This window comes from Melopsittacus undulatus, chromosome 5 (assembly GCF_012275295.1).
Source record: "Melopsittacus undulatus isolate bMelUnd1 chromosome 5, bMelUnd1.mat.Z, whole genome shotgun sequence".
Lineage (NCBI taxonomy): Eukaryota > Metazoa > Chordata > Aves > Psittaciformes > Psittaculidae > Melopsittacus > Melopsittacus undulatus.
In genome coordinates, this window is record NC_047531.1 from 74047187 (window position 1) to 74063641 (window position 16455).

The following is a 16455-nucleotide window of genomic DNA, read 5'->3' on the forward strand; positions in this document are numbered from 1 at the left end:
AAAAACTGCCACTTTTGAGTTTCTTCAGGTAACAACAGAAAAGCAGGCAGAGTCTACTTTGTTCCTGTAATAAACCATTTAGGACATTAAGAAGAGCACATGCAAAACCAAACTACCAAAAAAAAGGAGTGAAAAAAGATATTTCAAACATTTAACGAATAAATTAACTCATAATTGTTCTGCAAAATATTTCAAATGAGAAAAAAAAAAAAACAAAAAACCCAGAGATATATTTTATAATGCATTGTGTATTTATAAGCATATCCAGGGCAGCTACTTTTGCTTCCAGCAACCAAGTCCTAATAATACTACTGGAAAAGCAGCTCCTGTGAACTATATATTTCACTTAGTCAATGAGGACAAAGCATGCCTGTTGATGCATCAGTAATTCTGATAAGCTAAAAAAAAAAATTGAGACATATACAGACAAAAAGAAATTGAAAGGTTGACTCTAGATATAAATATCGAAATTATTTGTAAAGCAAAATTGTTAAGTCTTTTTTCCATTCTGACCTCCATTTCAGTTTCTTAAAAGGGAAAAATAGAACTGTCCTTACTGAGATCATAGCGTCTAAGGAGATTAACAGAAATTTCCTAAGGTCATTTCTGTACCTTGCAAAAATATTAGTAACATTTAATTAATAATAGTCTTTTTGAAAACAGATTAAGCTAACCACATCAAATTTCTAACCATCGCTTCTTACATTGCTTCTGGCTCCTTTGGGATGCACTGTAATATTATCACAGACACATTTAACTGAGGCAATTTAATATTTCCCATAGAGAACACAAATCCATTTGCATTACTATCACCAAATGAAACCTTATTTCAATAACATTTAGCATAATTAAAATCTATGAAAATCGAGTGCAGATTGTATTCTGAAAGTAATGAAGGATTAAATATTAGAGTGACAGTTCTTCTGACTGGAGAACATTCAAATGTTTTTTTTTTCAAGTTTCTAAATGACCCTCTTTATGATTTGCACTGGTTGACTATTTTTAAGATACTTTTCATTGGGTATATGTGTGAAGGTGTTGGCAGAAAAGGAGCTGCAGCAGAAGGACTCCATGGGAAGAGCCAGATGCTGCCCCATGCCAGGCTACAGCCAAGTCCAAAACAGACTCTCCACAGGACATAGCTGAGAGCATCAGCTGAGGTGGTGGCACCTCTGAGAAAACATATTTAAGAAAGAACAGAATACCACATGGGCAGTGAGGATTGAGGAAAAATGTGTGAGAAGCAATCCTGCAAACACTGAGATCTGAGAAGAAGGAGGGGGAGGACGCGCCCCAGGGGCTAGAGCAGAGATTTGCCTGACACGAGTGAAAGAACCATGGTACAGCAGGTATTTCCCTGCAGCCTGTGGAGGATCCCACATCAGAGCAGGTGAATATGCCTGAAGGAACTGCAGCCTGAAGGACTGGAGAAGGTTCACCCTGAAGGACCATGGAGGACCCATGTTGGAAAAGGGAAAAAGTCCAAGGAGGAAGGAGCTGCAGGGAACTGTTATGCACTGACCACAAGCCTCCATTTCCCATGCCTCTGCATCACTCAGGGGAGTGAACTGGAGAGAAGAGTCAAAAACTGAGCAAAAATAAGGGTGAGGGAGTTTTTGTCTTTGTTTTTCACCTTACTATTCTCTTTTTACTCAGCAACAGATTCAACTATTTTTTTCCAAGTAGGCTGTTACACCCATGATGGTAATTGGTAAGTTATATCCCTGTCTTTATCTTTTCCATCTTATTTTCTCCCCCTGTCCTGTTGAGTATGGTGAGTGACAGAATGGCTGGGTGGGTGTCTGGCATCCATCACACTGTTGTATGTTATTTTCCAGGTACAATGGTGTTGATTAGCAGGGCTCAAGCTACAGTTGCTAAAGGACATCTCAACATGGGATCCCATTGAAATAAATACTCAAGGTACTGAAATCAGAAGGCAGAAAGAAAGTGGGGAAGAACTCACATTAATTCATTTTAGGGTCTAGGTTTCAGATGATGAAACGAAGTTCTGTGTTTTTAGTTTTTCCATTTCTTTTGGAAGGGACTTAGGATTGCTTTTTCAGAACTTAACTAGTGAAACCCAAGTCTCATAGAAAAGCATCATTTATTGCAAGTAAGTAGGTATAGTACTAACATGCACATAAAAAGCAGTTTCTAGTTGTTACTGCATATGCATTGCACTATTTCACATGCATTTCAATACAAAATTGAATTTAAAAGCTCATGAAAATGCATGCCTATAAGAGGGTGAGTGCTTACATTCTTATTTTGTATGCAAACACATAAATGAATGGCTTGTTACTGCTTAAGGGATTTTTAGATTTTTAGATGACTTAACAAAATTTCTCTGCATACAACCACAGTACTGTCAGCTTGTAAAAGACCACAACTGGTAAGTTATAGAGTGAAGATAATAATTAAGACCAACAGAGTTTGTTGAGTTAAAAATGCTCAAGGTATAGTACCTTAACTAATTTGCTTGGATTTTCAAAGGCTGTTTAAAAGTAATTTCAACAACTGTGACAAATCACCAAACAAGTATGGTTTAACAAGAATATATACATCACATGCACCTCTGATGCTGTCCTAAAAAGAACGGCAGTTTTTCAACACACTTCATTAAGCTGAATTACTGGTAAGGTTATTAGTTTTGGCTATAATGGTCTACAAGATTTACAACTATTTAGAGTACTATTGTTCAAGTGCATAGGAATTTAGAAACAAAATCATGACAAGAAAATCTAAACAGGCATCTAAATCATGCTTTTGGGAAGCTATGCTGTGAATTTGCTGAATAGGATTGCATAAATCAGAGTTCTCCTGAGTTGTGAACATCTAAGAATTGAAAAATGGAAGAAGTGCTCTGATAGCAGAATGTCACTGCTTTGCTTCATGCAGGTTTTTGATAAAGAATAAGAAATTTCATATGCAAAAATCTATATGTCTGCTATATCCTTTGATACACTGAGTGTTGTTCTTATGAAAGAATTTATACAGAAAATAACTCTTGTCAAGTCATATAAAACGTAGGTAGCAGCTCACAGGATAATAATTTTTTAGTGGACACAGCCAGGTATTGGACACAGCTCAGGTAAATTATTCTGGCTTTAAAAATATATCTTGTAATCTATAGTCATTTTGATTTGGAGCTTATTTAGTAGGGAGGAAGTTATACTATTAAAGTAAATATTTATAATCTCTGAGAAACTTTCATCTTCAAGAGGGGTGTTTTTACAGATAAAGGAGGATATAGCTACAAAAAAGCCACTGACATTTTAGAAAATAAACACAAAATGCTCCTGGTCCAACTCCAGTGTTGAAAGGATATAAGAATAACTGGATTGGGGTTAAACATAACATTAGCCTGAATTGCATTGATTGGTTGATGTTGAAATGAGGTAGTGAGTTTTAGATGTTTCAAAATCACCATATGGAGATGCACTCTCATTCATATGTTTCAGACCAGCACTCAATGTTTCACATAACTAAATCAAGAGTAGTTTTTAAAATAGTCTTCCAATAAAATACTTCCCTGAGAACGGAATCCCTGCCAGTTGAGGAGTCCCAGAGAAGGGCAGGGCAGGTATATTTTGTCTATGTACAGCAGGCATACTTTGTACGCTGACCAGTCTGGGTACTCTAGGAGCTCCACTGTGCTTCAGGCATTGCAAAGTACTGTTAGTAATTTACTACCAACGAGTCTGCTTCCAACTCTGTTTCAGTGGCTCACACTTGCTAAGGCTTGCCTTAAGACTTGATCATACTGAAGTTGTTAATTGGAGTGCATGAGAGGTTGCAAGAACAACATAGGTGTTATCAAACAGTAAAATATGGTGTCTGACTCATGCAGTGACTGGAATACAAAGATTAAAACATCCCACTTCCCCAGGCAAGTACTTTTTAATTCCCATTATACTGCGGCACATATTCTTCTAGTGGTTACAGCCTTCTTTCATACTTTTATCATTCCCTTCTTAACTGGCTATTATCTATATATTAAGTATACAGCCAAATGTCAGCAATTTTTACCATCATGCATTCAGTTCATGTGCTAGCCAACAAGCGGCAAACAACAAATTATTAAATTTCCTTGCATGCGTATATCCATTGCATATATACAAATACATACTTATCATCCTTTCAAAGGATGACATAAGTCAGGTCACAAATATTGCATGTAATTCCTTGAACTTACTGAACACTCATGTGAGAGCACTTGATCACATATGCAAGTCAAATAATTTTCCAGATAACACATATTTCACTCAAATAGCTTTCATGTAATCCAAATCCTTATGACCTATATTGCTTTCTATTTATAACAGACCAGTTCTTTTGATGCCCTGAACCTTATATAACTTTCGTATAATGAAATTCTGTCACTCTTCAGATCATTGGCTGAACTCATGCGCCATTTCTTAGCACTGTGTGCTGGCCTCACCCAGGTGGATGCCAGGTGCTCACCAAAAGCAGCTTTGTCATGCCTCCTCCTCAGCTGAATGAGGGGAGAACATACAACAAAAGGCCTGTGGGTTGAGGCAAGAGCATGGACAGAGATCACTCACCCATTATCATCACAGGAAAACAGACTTGATTTGGGGAAATTAGTTTAATTTATTATCAATCACAGAAGAGTAGAATAATGAGAAATAAAACCAAACCTTAAAAAAACCTTCCCTCCACACTCCCTTCTTCTTGGCTTTCACTTGAGCTTCTGAATTCTCTACCTTCCCCACCCCAGCAGCACAGCATGATGGTGAATGGGGGTTGTGGTCACTTCATCACAGATTGTCTCTGTTGCTCCTTCCTCCTAAGCAAGAACTCCTCACACTCTTCCCCTGCCCCAGTGTGGGTCCCTCTCATGGAAGACAGTCCCCATAAACTTCTCCACCACGAGTCTTTCCCACAGGCTGCAGTTCTTCACAGACTGTTCCAGTGTGGGTCCCTTCCATGGGCACAGGCCTCCAGGAACAGACTGCTCCAGTGTGGGTCCCTTCCATGGGCGCAGGCCTCCAGGAACAGACTGCTCCAGTGTGGGTCCCCTGTGGAGTCACCAGTCCTGCAGCAAATCTGCTCCAGTGTGGACTCCTCTCTCCATGTGGCCACAGGTGCTGCCAGGACCCTGGTCCAGCACAGGCTTCCCACGGCATTCCCCTGCTCCCCTGTGGGGTCCTCCAGGGGCTGCAGGTGTAGATCTGCTCCACCATGGACGTCCATGTGCTGCAGGGGCACAGCTGCCTCACCATGGGCTGCACCATGGGCTGCAGGGGAATCTGCTCTGGTGCCTGGAGCACCTCTTTCCCTCATTCTTCACTTCATGTCTGCAGAGTTGGTTCTCTCACATATTTTTCACTCCTTTCTCTGAATGCAATTGCTCCTGCCCAGTAACTTTTTTTCCCCCCCCTTCTTAATTACATTATCTCCAAGGCATTACTACCATTGTTAATGGGCTCAGCCTTAGCCTGTGGTGGATCCATCTTGGAGCCACTGACATTGGCTGTACTGGACATAGAGAAAGTCTTCAGCAACTTCTCACAGAAGCTGCCCCTGTAGCCCTTCTACTACCAACACCTTGCCATGCAAACCCAATACACAGAAGCTCTGAGAAAAAACAAAATCATTCAGGGCTATAAATTATATTTGTTATCTGTTTCCAAGCATGCTTGATAAACCATGTTTAATGAAATACAAGAAGTCAAGCACAACTCTTACTTGATTCAATAGGAATCAAAAATGTCTGTAGATCAGCAAGGTATTAGTTGATTATAACCAAAGGTTATTATGTCTGTCTTCTGAAAGAAATTAATCTCAAACAATCATATTCCTTATAAAATAATCATCCAGTTTATTTTAAAGATCCCACATTGCGACAGGCATGTTAATCTATGAAGTGCACCGGTGACTGTAACTGGTCTTAAGCAGTGCTCCCTTTTACCTTTCAAACTTATTTAACTTTTGCTGGAAAAGGTAACGAGTGTAATTCCACTTTATCACTGTGGAAAGTGTTTTCTGCACTCTCACCCTTGTTTCCTGTTACTCTCTTTCATTTGTTATTTTACACCTTCATTCACACATCTTTTTACATTCACTTAAACTAAACACAAAAATGGCTGCTTTTATGGTTTTAGACTCGCCATCTCACTTGAAGAGAAGCTTAACATCATTCCAAAACAAAGAGAGGCAGCAGTCACCTTCAAACAAATACGTTAAGGAACTCACTTTACAAAATACAATTAATTAGCCCTTGGTGAATAACGAATTTCAGTTTCAAAGAATTCAATTTCACAAGAAAATTTGATGGAATCTTTCAAAATTAAACAAGCCAGAAAGACATACGTTTTTCTTAAGTTATATAAAGAATTTCTTATTTTATAGGAAGTTTCCAAGTCTATGTTATTCGTTCTTTAATTCAAAGCAAAATCATGGTGTTTACTTGTTCACAAGACTATGTATTGTGTATGTGCCAAATCTAACCTCCAAAAATCGCCCCCAAAACCCAGTCAGATCTTCATGTATCAGGCTACTTGATACAGCGAGTAGGTATCAGTAACAGAAAAGGCACACCCTGACTTTAGTGATAGGCAACATAGGCACAGCTTTGCTATTTGACATGTTTATCTGGCACTTATTAACCAATATCAAGACTTATGCCAGAAAGCTACTTCAATTGTCAATGGAACAGTAGAGTCCTCCTTCCACAAACAGCACTGATCAACACCTTCATCTTAATGAATTGACCATATGGAGCTGTCACCTTGTATTACCATATTTAATTGATTTTAAGGCTATGAAAGATGGTTATGTTCCACTTTAATTTGTGCAACATGGCAAGCTACTGCATCCAGTCCAAAAACTATGGGTGAGTTAGTGCATCTCTCTTTCAATCACATGCATTCTCAATTAAAAACTTTCCAGTGAAGAAAAAATTGATAAAGTATCTGTGTAAATTTCTCCATGGACAAATTACCTTCACGACTGACATACGTCTATGATTTTTATTCCATTCTAGCTTTTAGATATTGTTTTATGTGTTGGAATGAAGAGCATGAGCAGATTTATTGTTTATCATGAAAAGATTAACTTCAGGAAAGACTACACCATCACATCCTCCCGTCTTCTCTACTAGGAGACAAACCCCATGTTAATTTGGACTTCTCTCAACTTTTTCTCGGATTCTGAGTTTTCAGCTTCCTTTTTGAGCTATTAATTCCCTAATTAGCTGCAGTATTGCAGTAAGGCAATGCCAAAAGGAGTGATATAAAATGGTCTTTCTTCTCTTTACAGCATATCCTACTATTTTTATACCCAGAGGTAGCCTGACCCCTTTTCAGTATGAGTACATGCTTTCATGGTGACCCTGACTCAGTTTAAGCCTCTGTTCTTTGTATTGGATGAATATACTCTCACCTTGGACCTCAACCAATTGATCTTTTTATTGAGAAATGCAACCTTCCACTTGGTTGTATTTCACACATATATTTTGATAACATCCAGCTTGTTAACTGATCTAAAATCTTAGGTGTTGTTGATTTGTCTTCCTAAGTGTTTACTAGTGTCACAATTGCAACTTTGTCAGTGGTAATTTCATACTTCATAATTTATAAAGTATGTTGAAAGTCTTGAACTAAGAATAAGCTTATGTAAGACCTCATTAGAAATACCTGGGATTGCAGGTCTGTAATTTGTAAGCCACTGAACTCCTGGTGTTGCTTGAACATTAATCCACCTAAACAAAAATGTAGTTCAGTGCCACACTTCTTCATAAATCTCTGCAAATTATGCTTTTAATCTCATATAACATTTTATGTAAATCTTTAAGAACTATGTTTTTAACTTTGTAAGGAAAAGATACTAATGCAAATACATGACTGTGATTCTTTATAAACCATTTCTGACTGGTATTAATTTGGTTCAGTGTTTGATTGTGTCCAGTATTAAGCATTTTCTATTTTACTTTTAATTAAAGCTGAATTGGCAGGTTTGCAAATACCCAGATCATTTTTTAGCTATTCAACATTTATTGAACAGACAGATCTCTTCAGTGTTTTACTGGCAATTTTTATAGTATCTATTTACTAAGGAAATAAATTATAACCTTTTTATGAATCCTTTCTTTCCTATTATGCATTAAAAACTTATTTTCCTTTAACCTTTCTGCCATAAATTTCTATTTGCACCTTTAATCTTTATGAGTTTCCCATACTTCCAAGCTTCTGACTGATGTCCAGTAGCTTTAGCTTTTCCCATCTTCCACTTCTTATATTTGTTCATTTCTTAATTTCTTCTCTAAATGCTGAGGGCTTTTGTTTAGTTCCATATCTTTGTTTTTGGTAAGAATAGTCTTTCTAATACTGTCATAGCAAGCTTGGCATCATTAAGTAAAATATTTTCAAGTAGTACCTAAACGTCATTAATATCTTGATAAATTTTTCCTGCTATCTGATTTAGCTATAAGTGGGTTTTAACTTTATGATAGCATCTTTTAAAAACATTACATGTGTATTTTACTTTTATGTATTCTATCCTATACACGCAATGTAAATGTTATTCACCGAAACATGATAACAGTTGAGGGAAGTTGAGGGAAGAAGCTGAGGGAAGAGATTGCTTTCTTGGCATGAAGACAAGAAGGCTTTGTGGGAGTTTAATAACAGCTTTCCAGTACCTAAGGGGAGGTTATCAACAAAATGAAGCCAGACTCTGCTGATATGTGTGTCAATAGAATAAGATAAAATGAGATGCCAATGTTTTATAAGGAAAAAAAAAATCACTATGACCCCAACCTAACTAAGGATTGGAACAGGGTGCCAGAGAGGTTGGATTATCTCTGTCCTTACATCTGTTTTTCTGACTGAGGACATGATTAGCCTGGTCTGGTCATAGAGTTGATTTTGCTTTAAGCACAATGTTGGACTAAAGACCCGCTGAGGTCCATCCACATGAATTACTCCAATTCTGTGATAAAATCACTTATAAACCTGCCTGTATTTATTTTTAATTCTGTTTCAGATTCATAACCAATTCCTGGGTTATGATCATGGTTTAGGTTTAGATTTTTGCAAAACAAAGATGTTTAGAAATTTTGAGGATCTTTCTTTTAGAATTACCCTCCAGTTGTTGTCATTATGAGTAAAGTACCCAGATAACACAAGTTTGTGTTCTAACACAAATATGTGAATACTTTTTCCAGCTTTCTTTGTTGTTTTGGTTAGCAAAGAGGCTATTCTCTCTATCAGAAAATCACCATTGCACCTGCAGTAAGCCTTTGTCAATCATTTAAAAACATAAAAACTGTACAAATTACCAGTAGAAAGCCGTGGTAGGGTCAAAAGTAACATTTATCAGTTGTGATAAAAACTTGTGAGAGGAGCTAGGGAATCTTAGGATGGGGAATACTCTGTTGACACAAGCTCCTTGGTTTCCTGGACCAAGAACAGTTCTTTAATACTTAGGTCACTTGGCTGAAGTCTATTTTCTGTGTCCTTTTGAGGAAACTGCCCTCAAGCAATCACCCTTGGTCTTTGCACAAGCACAGAAGTTCATTAGGTCTGAACCATAGCCACTGAGGGAAGGACAACCTCAGACTCTGTGAGACATTAGTTTCACATCCAAACACCTCTCTGACACAGAGTAACATCTTTTAAAATACTTCTGAAGGGGAATACAAACCAGAAGAAAACCTTGAAGAGTATTTGGGGTTAAAGCCTGCGGATGCTGTTATGAATAAGAACTATGCTGGGTAACTGATAACCAGCGGTGGACTACTGCTGGTTGTGCAAGTTGTCTAGAGATAATAGCAGCCCAACAAGCCCTTACATGTGTGATGGAAAGGTTGAGGATATACTTCCTGCCTATGAAATGAGAAAATTTAGTATACACTCCTTTACCTTTTGGCTTCATTCTGTTAGCATCGATACATTGTGTACCTGTGTTCCTTGGTGACATTGCTGCTTTAACCCTATATCACTGTGTAGTTCCTTGAATAAAACCAGACCCTCTTTTTTACAGTGCTTCCTATGGATAAAATAGTGGACAACTAGGGATTCACACAGACCAACCTCGGCCTTGGGAGATGAACCTCCCTTGGTCTATGATATATGTGCTCTTCCTGGGGGCAGTTCAGAGCTGAATGACGAAATAAATGAAGTCTTCACAATTTATCAGAGAAGTTTTCCTCTCCTTATTGATTACAGGTGAAGCCTAAGAGGACGTTGGTCTCCCCCATTTGCAAATCCTCCCTTTGTGAACAATGTCCTTCACTGCTCTTCTTGTATGCTAACAGAATGGCCATAAGAGTTTCTGGTCAAATAAACTTAATTTTTGATGGGAGGAAAAAAATCAAATATTCAGAAAGGAATTCTGTATGCCGTTCTTCTACTGATCATACTTTCTATTGATCATAAAAATGTATGAGCATGCATGCCTTTGGATGTTATCAGAAGGATAGCATCCAAAGCTAACACCTTAAAGATTACTCCCATAATACTGACCTTTTCAATGTGGTGTTAATGTTGATGCATTAAAGTGATTTTAATATGCATGCCAATGAGGATTCCTTTGCTTTCATGTCAGAATTCATGATACCTTGCCATAAACAACCTCAGTAATATGCCTGAAGGCTTGTAACTCTTCCCATAAAACCAATCACACTTACTTAGCAATCTCGTTTTGAAGTTTGTATTAAAAGTGGGATAGGCTAGTATTCCCCTATTACCATAATCCAGACAGGACTTGCTGCATACTATCGAAGCATAAAACTTCCTGTTATGTGGTCTTCCAGCTGAAAGGGAGACATTTGGCTGGACCTGGCCTGTGATTTTGTCTGCAATACATTATTACAGTATTCATTAGTTCCCCAGGCTTTGGCTTTGCTATTCAAAGTCTACATTCAGTACATGTTTTCTGTATGTACTCTGGGAGTAAACTGAAGGGGATGTTGGTATAATGTCTGTCTGAAATCTTACGTTGTAACATAAGAAAAACACAAGAGCTTGTCACAGCATGCACAGAAGGACATCCTCAGTACTTTCTAAATGCACATGAATATCTTGGTTAAAGTTATTTCCCCTGTTTCATGACATGGATCTTCTCAGACACTCTTATATCTTTGACTCTACAGAAAAACATATAAACCACTACTCTCCCTTGTGGGAAATAGGGAATGCATAATCTTTAGCATAGAGTAGACACACAGATCTACATATCTGCATTGTTGTCAAAGCATTCAGAACCAGGTTCATTCTGCATCTCATCTAATAATACTAGGTAACATGATTTGCTATGCAAAGTAGAATAATTTTTACACTGTCAGAATGCTCTGATTCAGCTAAATGGAAATTGCAACTTAGTTACTGATAAATGTCTTGGAAGGTCAGGAGGGGAGGAAGAAAAGGAGAAAGAATTTGCATCCAACTACACCATATATAGTTGTTCTCTAAATGTCTTCTGTCCATTGTCAGAGTCAGAAAATTGCAAAAGTCTTACATTCTTATGGAGACTGGAAAATCAAAAAAGTAATTTGGGAAAACAACTTCATATATTAGACAAAATTTTATTACCTCTCCAATGAAGATATCATGGTAATACGGAAGAAGAGGGGTCTCTTAACCTATGGTAGTTGCTAGCTAATCAAATAAGTGCTGTAGATAAGATGTAGCTTTTCAAATTATATTAGGAAAATGCCAGTGTTAGGTAACTTCAGCCACCTAAAAACTAGGCATCTAAATAATTTGTCTTACATGCAATCCTTCTCTTTGAACAGTTGGGAGTGGTAAGGAAACGTTGATGAATCTCACATTCCATGTTCATGTCCTACCCGTGTTCATATCCATGGATCTCTGTGGATACCTAACAGAGGGTACCTAATAGAGTGTACATTTAGAGATAAACTAGAGAGTAAAAGACATACGGAACATGGTTATGGCTTAAATAAGTTAAAGGTGGAAAATACACGTACTGTCAGTTCAGGAATCATGATTTCAGGCACCAAAATTTTAGGCAAACAAATTTTTGTTCCTAAGTTTTTTCTCTACTTTAATCCTATACTGTGGATTCTTGTCTAACAGGCTTTTGTAGTATTTAGCCATATGGCTTTCTTTTCTGTATTTTCATTTGTGTTTTCAATTATTGTATACTTCTTAGTAGCTACACTTCTTAGGCAACATATTTTATACTAGAAAACTGCTCAAAGTAGCAAGCCCACACTTGGAGATAAGTTAATGATTTTCATTTTTCTCATGTGGAATATACATGCTATTTTCACCACAAATTTTAATTAATCTAAATCAAATTTCATATATGAGCTGTCAGAGGAAATGCCCAACCCATTTGTGAGAGTATAGTTATCTAATGTAATGTGAAGCAGCCTCTGCTTGTTATTATTTTGTTTAGCCATCATAGGTGTTTAATTACATTCTTTTGATGTCAGTAAAATCATTTAACTTCCCCTGAAGACATTGAAAGGCATCTGCTATATTGAAAAAAATATTTTCCCATGCCACAATTTGAGTTTGAAGCATAATTACTTACCAGCACATAGGTGTATCTTTTAAAAGTTCTTAAATAAGAATTCAGCCATCACTTTTTGCTTTTAAAGTATAGCCAGCAATACACATAACAAGATGTATGTTTTGATAACAAAGAAGCCCATAGCAGGGGATATATTTGGAAGCCATTCTAATAGCGTGATTTCAAATATTTTTATTTCTTCTTGTAAGAATTTTGTTACATGGCTCAACAGTAGAAAACAGAGCATAGCTGTGTAATTTACAACCATATTTTAAATTTAGCAGCTGGGTCAGTATATTTGGTGGTGTACGAACCTAAGTATTTAGTCTGGGTCCATTTTGTCTCCAATTTGGAATTTAATTCTTTCTATGCCTTAATTTTTTTAAACAAGAGAAAATGTTTTGTTTTTAAATGAAAGAGAATGTTAAGTGGTAGACTCAGGAGCTGAACACACTGTCCTCTAGTAAATTACAATTAACTATGAGTCCAGAATTCTCAAATTATGTATAATGTTTTTGGATCACTATACCATGTTTCCATCAATGTTACAACAACATGTGCATACAATGTCGTTTGGAGAGCACCTGTGAACTATAAAAAATAAGTATAATAATGTGATATTTCCAATATACTGCTACCTTTTAATCTATTCAGACTAAATGAGACACAGAAAATGATACATGCTTATTCCCCACTATCATAATTATAACTTCACTCTTCTATTTTTAAAATATCTAAGCCTTGGAAAATTTAATAACTCCAATGTATTTTTAATATTTTCTTCTGATCAGCCATCTGTAACTTTTGGGCTACAGCACCAAGATTGGTAGTATTGAAGCATATGTAAATAAGAACTCGAAGAAAAGTTCAACACACAAACCATCATACCAAATTTTTCTTTATATATATATGCATTTCCTTTGGTCAATTTAAAATATTGTGATATTCCTTTCCATTATGATACTTTTAAAAACATTTTACAGGTAAGTAGAAATTATAGAATTGTTAATTATTATAATCTTTCCTAAAAATTAGGCAACAGAAAATATCTTTCACTCATCATAGTTTGTTAAAAAAAAAAGAAAAAGCAAGTAATAAATATGAGCTTTCAAATCTGACTTTTACTTCCTTAAAATCACATTGAGAACACTAGTGAAAATCTCATAAGGACCAAGAAAAACACAAAAACAAGACCTCACCAAAGGAATTCATGGGTTTTTGACAGATATGAATGCAATCCAAATGCAAGTTAATCCAAAACTATTTCCTCAATTAGGTAGCTGTATAGTAGTGAAACTGCTGCTGTACTGCAACATCAACTTATATTAGCACATGTAAAGTATTCTATAGCCATAAATATGAATACAAAAATATAAATGAATACATCATACTTAATTTCAGGTATTAAAATATGTCTCAAGTGAGCATGCTGAAATTCCTCACCACTTTACATTAAGTGTAGAGAAAGCCTACGTATCTTTCTTAGAATAGGTCACTAATTTTTAAACACTAATATTGGGTGAGATGTATTCCAGTATAAAAATTGCCATCTCTGTTCTAGTAAAACCTTGACATATGAAATAATTTAAACTGTAAGAAGCAATATTAACTTCTTGCATTTGCAATTTTCATTGCTTATTTAACATAATGTTATTATAAAATATAAATGATAACATATATCTTAAAACATCCATAAAAGAATGTTAATGTAAGAAGGAATGAGAATGATAATTCCATCTAGTGCAATGGTCTTCCTTTGGATAGGTCTGTCGTGGTTTAAGCCAAGCTGGTAACTCAGAACCATGCAGCCTATTGCTCCACTTCTCCCTAGTTCTTGGGAAGGATTGGAAGGAGAATAGACAGCATGCAAATCCCATGGGTTGAGGTAAGAACAGTCCAGTAATTAAATACAAAATTACTACTACTAGTAACGCCTGTAGCACGGGGAACAAACAGGTTCCATGGGATACAGCCCTAGAGGGCAGGGGGGCCCAAGACTGTTGGCTGATATTCAAGGATCACCTACTTCAAGCTCAGGAGTGTTGCATCCCACGTAGAAGGAGGTGCAGCAGGAGGGCCAGGAGACCTCCTTGGATGGATAAGGAGCTGCTGAGGAAACTTTGAAGGAAAAAAGAGGCTTATAAAAGGTGGAAGCAAGGACAGGCAACCTGGGAAGAATACAGGGAAGTTGTCAGGGAAGATAGCAACAGGTTAGGAAAGCTAAGGCCCAGTTAGAATTAAACTTGGCTAGGGATGTTAAAGATAACAGGAAGGGATTCTATAGGTACATTACAAATGGAAGTCAGACTAGGGACAACATGAGCCCTCTCCGAAAGCTATCAGGAGAACTGTCTACCCTGGATTTGGAGAAGGCTGAGGTTCTGAATGACTCCTTTGCCTCAGTCTTCACTGGCAAAGGCTCTGACCACACCACCCAAGTCTTGGAAGGTGGACGCAGGGACTGTGAGAATGAAGACTTTGGGCCCACTGTAGGAGAGGATCTGGTTCGAGACCATCTTAAAAGCCTAAATGTACACAAGTCCATGAGACCTGATGAAATCCATCCGTGGGTCCTGAAGGAGCTGGCAAATGAAGTTGCTAAGCTATTGTCCATCATTTTTGAAAAATTATGGCAGTCAGGTGAAGTTCCTGATGACTGGAAAAAAGGAAATATAACCCCCATTTGCAAGAAGGTGAAAATGGATGATCCAGGGAATTACAGACCAGTCAGTCTCACCTCTATGTCTGGCAAAATCTTGGAGCAGATTCTCCTGGAAGGCATGCTAGGGCACATGAAAAACAATAAGGTGCTTGATGACAGCCAGCATGGCTTCACTAAGGGGTAATCCTGCCTGAGCAATTTGGTGGCGTTCTATGATGGGGCTACAGAACTGATGGACAGGGGTAGAGCAGCTGATGTCATCTACCTGGACTTGTGCAAAGTGTTCAACACTGTCCCACACCACATCCTTGTCTCTAAATTGGAGAGACATCAACTTGATAGGTGGACAACTGGCTGGATGGTCTCACACAAAGAGTTGTGGTCAATGGCTCAATGTCCAGTTGGAGACTGGTAATGAGTGGTGTCCCTCAGGAATCGGTGTCTGGACCGGTCTTGTTCAACATCACTGTCAGTGACATGGACAGTGGGATTGAGTGCGCCCTCAGCAAGTTTGGCAATGACACCAAGCTGTGTGGTTCTGTTGATATGCTGGAGAGAAGGAATGCCATCCAGATGGACTTTGACATGCTTGTGAGGTGGGCTGATGCCAACCTTATGAAGTTTAACCATGCCAAGTACAAGGTCCTGCACCTGGGTGGGAGCAATCCCAGGCACAGCTACAGGTTGGGCAGAGAAGAGATTCAGAGCAGCTCTGTGGAGAAGGGCTCGGGGGTGTTGGCTGATGAAAAAATGAATATGAGCCAGCAGTGTGCACTCACAGCCCAGAAAGCCAACCGTATTCTGGGCTGCATCAAAAGGAGCATGACCAGCAGGTTGAAGGAGGTGATCCTGCCCCTCTACTCTGCTCTCGTGAGACCTCACCTGGAGTATTGTGTGTAGTTCTGGTGTTCTCAACATAAAAAATAAAACATGGAACTGTTGGAACAAGTCCAGAGGAGGCCACAAGGATGATCAGGGGACTGGAGCACCTCCCATATGAAGACAGGCTGAGAAAATTGGGGCTGTTCAGCCTGGAGAAGAGAAGGCTGCGTGGAGACCTCATAGCAGCCTTCCAGTATCTGAAGGGAGCCTATAGGGATGCTGGGGATGAACTATTCCTTAGGGACTGTAGTGATACGACATGAGGTAATGGGTTAAAACATAAACAGGGGAAGTTTAGATTGGATATAAGGAAGAAATTCTTTACTGCAAGGATGGTGAGGCACTGGAATGGGTTGTCCAGGGAAGTTGTGAATGCTCCATCCCTGGCAGTTTTCAAGGCC

At 38.0% G+C, this 16455-nt stretch overlaps 1 long non-coding RNA gene across 1 annotated transcript; it reads left to right on the forward strand.

The window, feature by feature from the left end:
- The first annotated feature begins 1138 nt into the window (after positions 1–1138).
- On the forward strand, positions 1139–10163 carry LOC115946314 (uncharacterized). The gene is made up of 2 exons (XR_004080415.2): positions 1139–1604; positions 10012–10163. It is a non-coding gene; the product is annotated as an uncharacterized lncRNA (long non-coding RNA).
- Positions 10164–16455: the final 6292 nt, after the last annotated feature.